This window comes from Colobus angolensis, unplaced genomic scaffold (genome assembly GCF_000951035.1).
Source record: "Colobus angolensis palliatus isolate OR3802 unplaced genomic scaffold, Cang.pa_1.0 Scaffold111, whole genome shotgun sequence".
Taxonomy (NCBI): domain Eukaryota; kingdom Metazoa; phylum Chordata; class Mammalia; order Primates; family Cercopithecidae; genus Colobus; species Colobus angolensis.
This window is the reverse complement of record NW_012112142.1, coordinates 8,151,494-8,161,181: the sequence shown is the minus strand read 5'-3', so window position 1 is coordinate 8,161,181 and position 9,688 is coordinate 8,151,494.

Below are 9,688 nucleotides of genomic sequence, written 5' to 3'. Positions count from 1 at the left end.
CCACCACCTCGCCCGGCTAGTTTTTTGTATTTTTTAGTAGAGACGGGGTTTCACCGTGTTAGCCAGGATAGTCTCGATCTTCTGACCTTGTGATCCGCCCATCTCGGCCTCCCAAAGTGCTGGGATTACAGGCTTGAGCCACCGCGCCCGGCCTGCAGGTATTTTATTGAGGATTATCACACTGAATTCAACAGGTATATTGGCCTGAAATTTTCATTTTTTGTTGTGTCTCTGACGGGTTTTGGTATCAGGATGATGCTAGCCTCATAAAATGAGTTAGGGAGGATTCCCTTTTTTTCTATTGTTTGGAATAGTTTCAGAAGGAATGGTATCAGCTCCTCTTTGTACCTCTGGTAGAATTCGGCTGTGAATCCATCTGGTCCTGGACATTTTTTGGATTGTAGGCTATTAATTACTGCCTTAATTTTACAAGTTGTTATTGGTCTATCCAGGGATTCGATTTATTCTTGCTGTAGTTTTGGGAGGGTGTATGTGTCCAGCAATTTATCCATTTCTTCTAGATTTTCTAGTTTATTTGTGTAGAGGTGTTTATAGTATTCTCTGATGGTAGTTTGTATTTCTGTGGGATCGGTGGTGATATCCCCTTTGTCATTTTTTATTGCATCTATTTGATTCTTCTCTCTTTTGTTCTTTATTAGTCTGGCTAGTGGTCTATTTTGCTGATGTTTAAAAAAACAGTTCTTGGATTCATTCATTTTTTCGAAGGGGTTTTCATGTCTCTATCTCCTTCAGTTCTGCTCTGATCTTAGTTATTTCATGTCTTCTGCTAGCTTTTCAATTTGTTTGCTTTTGCTTCTCTAGATCTTTTAATTGTAATTTTATGGTGTCGATTTTATATTTTTCCTGCTTTCTCTTGTGGGCATTTAGTGCTATAAATTTCCCTCTACACACTGCTTTAAATGTGCCCCAGAGATTCTGGTACATTGTGTCTTTTTTCGCATTGGTTTCAATGCCTTCATTCGTTATTTACCCAGTAGTCATTCAAGAGCAGGTTGTTCAGTTTCCAGGTAGTTGTGCAGTTTTGAGTGAGTTTCTTAATCCTGAGTTCTAATTTGATTGCACTGTGGTTTGAAAGACTGTTATGATTTCTGGGTTTTTTAGTTTTTTGTTTTGCATTTGCTGAGGAGTGTTTTACTTCCAATTATGTGGTCAGTTTTAGAATAAGTGAGATGTGTTGTTGAGAAGAATGTATATTCTGTTGATTTGGGGTGGAAAGTTCTGTAGATGTCTATTAAATCTTCTTGATCCAGAGCTGAGTTCAAGTCCTGGATATCTTTGTTAATTTTCTGTCTCATTGATCTAATATTGACAGTGGGGTGTTAAAGTCTTCCACTATTATTGTGTGGGTGACTAAGTCTCTTTGTAGGTCTCTAAGAACTTGCTTTATGGGTGCTCCTGCATTGGGTGCATATATATTTAGGATAGTTAGCTCTTCTTGTTGAATTGATCCCTTTACCATTATGTAATGGACTTCTTTGTCTGTTTTGATCTTTGTTGGTTTAAAGTCTGTTTTATCAGAGACTAGGATTGGAACTATTGCTTTTTTTTTTTTTTTTTTGCTTTCCATTTGCTTGGTAAATATTCCTCCATCCCTTTATTTTGAGCCTATGTGTGTCTCTGCATATGAGATGGGTCTCCTGAACACAGCACACAGATGAGTCTTAACTTTTTATTCAATTTGGCAGTCTGTGTCTTTTAACTGGGGCATTTAGCCCATTTGCATTTAAGGTTAATATTGTTATGTGTGAATTAGATCCTGTCATCATGATGCTAGCTGGTTATTTCGCCCATTAGTTGTAGTTTCTTCATAGCGTCAATGGTCTTTATAATTTGGCTATTTTTGCAGCGGTTGGTACCATTTGTTCCATTCCATGTTTATTGCTTCCTTCAGCAGCTCTCGTCAGGCAGGCCTAGTGGTAACAAAATCTCTCAGCATTTGCTTGTCTGTAAAGGATTTTATTTCTCCTTCACTTATGAAGCTTAGTTGGGCTGGATATGAAATTCTGAGTTGAAAATTCTTTTCTTTAAGAATGTTGAATATTGGCTCCCACTCTCTTCTGGCTTGTAGAGTTTCTGCTGAGAGATCCACTGTTAGTCTGATGGGTTTCCCTTTGTAGGTAATCTGATCTTTCTATCTGGCTGCCTTTAACATTTTTTCCTTCATTTCAACCTTGGTGAATGTGACAATTATGTGTCTTGGGGTTGCTCTTCTTGAGGAGTAACTTTGTGGTGTTCTCTGTATTTCCTGAATTTAAATGTTGGCCTGTCTTGCTAGGTTGGGGAAGGTTTCCTGGATAATATCCTGAAAAGTGTTTTCCAACCTGGTTCCATTCTCCTTATCACTTTCAGGTACACCAATCAAATGCAGATTTGGTCTTTTCACATAGTCCCATATTTTTTGCAGGCTTTGTTCATTTCTTTTCACTCTTTTCTCTCTAATATTGTCTTCTTGCTTTATTTCATTGAGTTCATCTTCAATTTCTGATATCCTTTCTTCCGCTTGATTGATTTGGCTATTGATACTTGTGTATGCTTCACGAAGTTCTCATACTGTATTTTTAGGCTCCATCAGGTCATTTATGTTCTTCTCTAAACCAGTTATTCTAGTTAGCAATTTGTCTAACCTTTTTTCAAGGTTCTTAGCTTCTTTGCATTGGGTTAGAACATGCTCCTTTAGCTCGGAGGAGTTTGTTATTACCCACCTTCTGCAGCCTACTTCTGTCAGTTCATCAAATTGATTCTCCATCCAGTTTTGTTCCCTTGCTGCTGAGGAGTTGTGATCCTTTGGAGGAGAAGAGGCATTCTGGTTTTTAGAATTTTCAGCCTTTTTGCACTGATTTCTCCCCATCTTTGTGGATTTATCTACCCTTGCTTTTTGATGTTGCTGACTTTCCGATGGGGTCTCGGAGTGGACATCCTTTTTGTTCATGTTGATACTATTCCTTTCTGTTTGCTAGTTTTCCTTCTAACAGTCAGGCCCCTGTGCTGCAGGTCTGCTGGAGTTTGCTGGAGGTCCACTCCAGACCCTGTTTGCCTGGGTATCACCAGTGGAGGCTGCAGAACAGCAAAGATTACTGCCTGTCCCTTCCTCTGGAAGCTTCATCCCTGAGGTGCGCCCACCAGATGCCAGCCAGAGCTCTCTTGCATGAGGTGTCTGTTGGCCCCTACTGGGAGGTGTCTCCCAGTCAAGATACACGGGGGTCAGGGTCCACTTGAGGAGGCAGTCTGATCCTTAGCAGAGCTTGAACGCTGTGCTGGGAGATCCACTGCTCTCTTCAGAGCTCTCAGGCAGGGACATTTAAGTCTGCTGAAGCTGCACTCACAGCCGCCCCTTCCTCCAGGTGCTCTGTCCCAGGCAGATATGGATTTTATCTCTAAGTCCCTGACTGGGGCTGCTGCCTTTTTTTCAGAGACTCCCTGCCCAGAGAGGAGGAATCTAGAGAGGCAGTTTGGCCACAGTGGCCTTGGTGAGTGGCTCCACCCAGTTCAAACTTCCTGGTTGCTGTGTTTACACTGTGATTGTAAAACCAACTACTCAAGCCTCAGCAATGGTGGATGCCCCTTCCTCCGCCAAGTTCAAGCATCCCAGGTCCACCTCAGACTGCTATGCTGGCACGAGAATTTCAGGCCAGTGGATCTTAGCTTGCTGGGCTATGTAGGTGGGAACTGCCAAGCCAGGCCACTGGGCTTCCTGGCTTCAGTCCCCTTTCCAGGGGAGTGAACGGTTCTGTCTCTCTGGTGTTCCAGGTACCACTGGGGTATGAAAAATAAACTGCTGCAGCTAGCTCAGTGTCTGCCCCAATGGCCACCCAGTTTTGTGCTTGAAACCCAGGGCTCTGGTGGCATAGGCACTGGAGGGAATCTCCTGGTCTGCCAGTTGCAAAGACCATGGGAAAAGCACAGTATCTGGGCCAGAATGCACTGTTCCTCCCAGTACAGTCTCTCATGGCTTCCCTTGGCTGGGGGCAAGAAATTCCCCAGTCCCTTGTGCTTTCCGGGTGAGGCAATGCCCCACACTGCTTTGGCTTACCCTCTGTGGGCTGTACCCACTGTCCAACCAGTCCTAATGAGATGACCCGGGTATCTCAGTTGGAAATGCAGAAATCACCTGCCTTCTGCATAGATCTCACTGGGAGCTGCAGAGTAGAGCTATTCCTGCTCAGCCATCTTGCCAGTCAAGAATCCATTTCCTTTTGCAACAGGGCACAATTGGAGTAAATGGTTATTTTACTAAGGCTTTGACTGAAAAGGTATGCTTCCCCTCAAGGAGTCAAGCTCAACTTCCAGAGCCAGTAAAAGCCCTTTGGGAAAAATGGCCACACACATTGCATACACAGTCCCTGAACAGGGTTCCTGACTGGTGGTAAGTAAAGAATGTCACTTTCTAACTGACCCAGGAACCACATGCTCTTGGGACCTCAAGAAGAGAGGAGTTAACCCAACACACAAGTATTTGAGGGTACAAAACCATGGCTGGGCTGAGCTTTAAAAAGTCCTATCTGAGATTCCATGTGGAACAGAGTTCCATCAAAACCAGTCTAAAAGGCTTATGTAGAAATAATTATTCTTGCTTCACTTTATGTAAATAATCAGGCCAAGTCTAAGACTAAAGTCTATTTTGCAAAGAACTTGGTCCTATCATGATTTGTTTTTTAACAGAAATGTGGACTGGAGAGAGAGAAATTATGTTTCAAAACATATCATACATTTGCATTAAATTCTAGACTAGTTAGTTGTTTTTAAGTTTTTGCCTACATTTTAGACTAACTAACTGCATATTCCTGTGAACGAACCAGCAGTCTCTGACTGCAGCTCAGAAAGTAAAAAGAGAATGGATAATGTAAAAATCTGGATCAATATTCTAATTCTAAGCAATGGTCCTGCAAATCCTGCCAGGTGATGGGAATAAATAGGATGCCCATTACCCAGAGCATTCCTTTTTGGGAAAGTAAGACCAAGAGAGCTATCCAAAGCCAAGCCACATGCACTCAAATCTTAGCAAGCATAACTATAGCCACCAGTCATCTGGATGTGTCACAAGACATCCTTTTCTCTCCCTTGCTGGAGGAAGACTCAATTGCACAGCTTCACCTTACCATTCAGCTTATGATAAGTAGTCCATGCAACCTGCCTTGAGGCATATTTTTGTCCCAAACTCCATTCCAAGCCTCGGGTCAAAGCCCTAGAAAAGAAAACGATCTGAGGGATCCAGAAGCAGATAATAACAGAAATTAAAAGGCACAGTGCAGGTGAGCATGGCTAATTCCTGCTGATTAAGCCAAGCTTCCCATTTCATGGATAAAGGTCATGCTAGTACCCATGGCATAAATGAGGAATTCATTTTTTATTACTTACTTATTTATTTATTTATTTACTTATTTTGGGACAGAGTCTTGCTCTGTTGCTGGGCTGGAGTGCAGTGGTGCAATCTCAGCTCATTGCAACTTCTGCTGTGCGGGTTCAAGCAATTCTCTTATCTCAGCCTCCCAAGTAGCTGGGATTATAGGCTTGTGCCAACGTGCACGCTAATTTTTGTATTTTTGGTAGAGACAGGGCTTCAGCAACTTGGCCAGGCTGGTCTTGAACTCCTGACCTTGTGATCCACCCCTCTCGACCTCCCAAAGTGCTGGGATTACAGGCATGAGCTACCGGCCCCGGCCTTTAGATCTAAGGAATTCAAAGGCTACTGACAGCAGGGAAAATAGCACATACATGAGTAAGAGTGAATATTCCCATCCCCTGTCCACTCCCCCCAACCCGCCCCCATTAACATGGGTGAAAGTCACCCATGGGTTGCACTCTTTTGCAGTCTCTGGAACTGGGGGTTATAAATATGGAAGAAAGAAGGATGCTTCACTTTCTCTCCCTCATGTACACCAGGTATTTTCTAGGAAGAGAAGGGAACCTGGGATGCCTCACTCTCCTCTTTCTAGATAAGTAGCCATTCATCTTCAGTCTGTGCCCCTTTTGAATGCATCCTGAACCCCCGGCATGCCTTTGAAAAAATGCTTTCTTTTCCTTTTTCCTCCTCTGTCCTCGCTTCACTGATAGGTAATTGTGTCTCTGTACTATGGGATACTCCCCTCAGATATATCCTCCAAACTGGGAAAAGTTAATTTCCCAAACCTTAAACTGGTTGCCTTAGGATGGGCTCAGGGGAAGGGAACCCAGAAACCCAACATGCCAGCAAAAGGGTAACAGTTTTTTTTAATCAGTTAGGCTTTTGGCTTCCCTTTCCCTGTGCAAACTGGTAAAAGGTCTTGGGATTTTTGAGCTGTCACCTCCACCTTGTTTCATTTTGATACATGTTTTCTTATAACCCAGTTTGTCTCTTTTCACCTTCAGGCCATCAAACTCTAAACGTCATGCAACCAGAGCCTCGGACAATGGCCCCTTTTGCCAGGGACCCTCAGATAGGCCTCTGAGGGAGATCTGACTGCAGTTTTCCCCAAAACAGTGCCCCCTGTCAGCAGGAAGCAGTTAAAATCAGTCTTCATCCTTATCCTTATCCTTATTTCAATGGCAGTTAAATGTACTTCTTTAGAGGGAGGCAGATGTGGGAGACAGATAAGGGTGAGGGTTCCTGGAGAATCTCCAACCCACCTGTGCACTGTGAGAATGAAGTGTGCAGGAGAGTTGCCATGAGAAGTTCACACTGTGTCCAGGAGGGAGGAGCCTGGCCTCTTCAGTTCCTGTGTGTGTGGCCTGGAATCAATCTGTGAGGTGGAGAGCCTGTCAGAAGGATTCCCTCTTGCTTTGTTGAGAGTTTTTTTCTTTTTTCATTTTCCTTTTTACCCAATAAAGTTCATTCCCCTCACCCTCCAAGGTCTCCCCATTCCTAATCCTTCCTGTTCGTGTGACAAGAACCTGGTTTTAGCTGAACTAAGGAACACAGTTCTACATTAATACTGTAATGGTGTGTAAATCAAATATTTCTAGTGTAAAGACTAAAAGACAAAACTACTAAAAAATAAACATAGTTATATTAATTTCTTAAAGGACAAACAACATAAAAAATATAAATTATAAGCCTGGGCAATATAGTGAGACGTTGTCTCCACACACACAAAAAAATTAGCCAGGCATGGTGGTTCATGCCTATAGTCCCAGCGTCTTGGGAGGCTGAGGAGGGAGGAGGCTTTGAGCCTGGGAAGTTGGTCAAGGCTACAGTAAGCCAAGATTGCACCACTGTACTCCAGCCTGGGTGACAGAGCAAAACACTGTCTTAAAAAGAAACTAGTAAATTATAACATCAAACACATAAAATGAAGAAGGAGTAAAAGTATAGAGAATGAATAGCAAGAAAACAAATAATCCAATTTTATAAATAGGCAAGGGACCTGAGTAGACACTCCTCAAAAGCAGACATACAAATAGTCAACAGGTATGTGGGAAAAGAAAATGCTCAACATTACTAATCATTAAGGAAATGCAAATTAAAGCCACAATGAGATATCATTTCACACCTGTTAGGATGACTTTCATCAAAAAGACAAAAGGTAAGTATTGGTGAGGATGAGAAAATAGAAACCCTTGCACACTGTTGGTGGGAATGTAAACTAGTATAGCCATTATGAAAAATGGTGCAGACGTTCCTCAAAAACATAAAAATAGAAGTACCATATGATTCAGCGATCTTACATCTGGGTATATATCCAAAGGACAAAAAAATCAGTACATTAAAGAGAGATCTGCACTCCCATATTCACTGAAGCGTCATTCATAATAGTCACACTATAGAATCAACCTAAGTGTCCACTGATGGATGAATGAATTTTTAAAATGTGTGCATACACGCGCACAGAAGCACACATATATTTACACATACACAATGGAATACTGCTCAGCTGTTAAAAAGCAAGAAATCTTGTCATTTGTGATAACATAGATGAACTTGGAAGACATTATGTAAAGTGAAATAAGCCAGGCACAGAAAGACAAATACTACTGAACTCACATATACATAAAATTTTTATAAGTTGAACTCAGAAGCAGAGCAGACTGGTGGTTATCAGAAGCTGCAGGTGGGTTGGGGAATGAGAAGATGCTGGTCAAAAGATACAAAGTTTTAGTTAGACAGGAGGAATGTGTTCTGGACATTCGTTATACAGCATGATGAGTATAGTTAATAATAATATTGTATACTTGAGAACTGAAAGGAGACTAGATCTTTAATGTTATCACCACAAAAAAAAGTATGTTTGCTGATGAATATGCTAATTAACTTGATTTAATTCTTTCACAATGTACACACATCAAAGCATCACATTATACATCATAAATATATATAATTTTGTTAAACCTTAATAAAGCTACTAAAAGAATAAAATTATATTCAGCCTCATTGTTGGACACACCATTTAAGTACTGAACATGTAATTACCAGCATTTCTAGTGCAACAAACAGAAAGATTAAATTCATTAAACATTAGCATATTAGGCTAAAATGAAAGACAATGTAAAGGTCAGATTTTCTTTCTGGCTTTTCCTATAATCAGTGGTATAAAGAACAACACATTCAACCAGTAATTTCTGGGTCAGGCAAAGGAGAGGTAGTATAAAATAAAATCAGTTTTATAACAATGGTGCAATGAGGATAAAAAGAAGAGCTTAGCTAAGTCATACAGAAGCAATTGAATACCTTCCTCATAAAGTAGACAGCTCTACTCCTAAATCCAAGAAATTCCTAAGCAAAAAGAACAAAGCTGGAGGCTTCACACTACCAGAATTCAAGCTATACTACAAGACTACAGTAACAAAAACAGCATAATACTAATACCAAAACAGATATATAGACCAATGGAACAGAACAGAGGCCACAGAAATAACACCACACATCTACAACCAACTGATCTTTGAGAAACCTGACAAAAACAAGCAATGGGGAAAGGATTCCCTATTTAATAAATGGTGCTGGGAAAACTGACTAGCCATATGCAGAAAGCTGAAACTGGATCCCTTTCTTACACCTTATACAAAAATTAACTCAAGATGGATTAAAGACTTAAATGTAAGACCTAAAACCATAAAAACCCTAGAAGAAAACCTAGGCAATACCATTCAAGACATAGGCATGGGCAAAGACTTCATGACTAAAACACCAAAAGCAATGGCAACAAAAGCCAAAATTGACAAATGGCATCTGATTAAACTAAAGAGCTTCTGCACAGCAAAAACAAAAACAAAAACAAAAACAACTATCATCTGAGTGAACAGGCAATCTACAGAATGGGAGAAAAGTTTTGCAATCTATCCATCTGACAAAGGTCTAATATCCAGAATCTACAAGGAACTTAAACAAATTTATAAGAAGAAAAAAAAATCAAGAAGTGGGAGAAGGATATGAATAGACACTTCTCAAAAGAAGACATTTATGCAGCCAACAAACATATTAAAGAAAGCTCATCAGCACTGGTCATTAGAGAAATGCAAATCAAAACCACAATGAGATATCATCTCATGCCAGTTAGAAAGGTGATCATTAAAAAGTCAGGAAACAACAGATGCTGGCAAGGGTGTGGAGAAATAGGAACGCTTTTATATTGTTGGTGGGAGAGTAAATTAGTTCATTTACCATTGTGGAAGACAGTGTGGCGATTCCTCAAGGATCTAGAACCAGAAATACCATTTGACCCATCAATCCCATTACTGGGTATATACCCAAAGG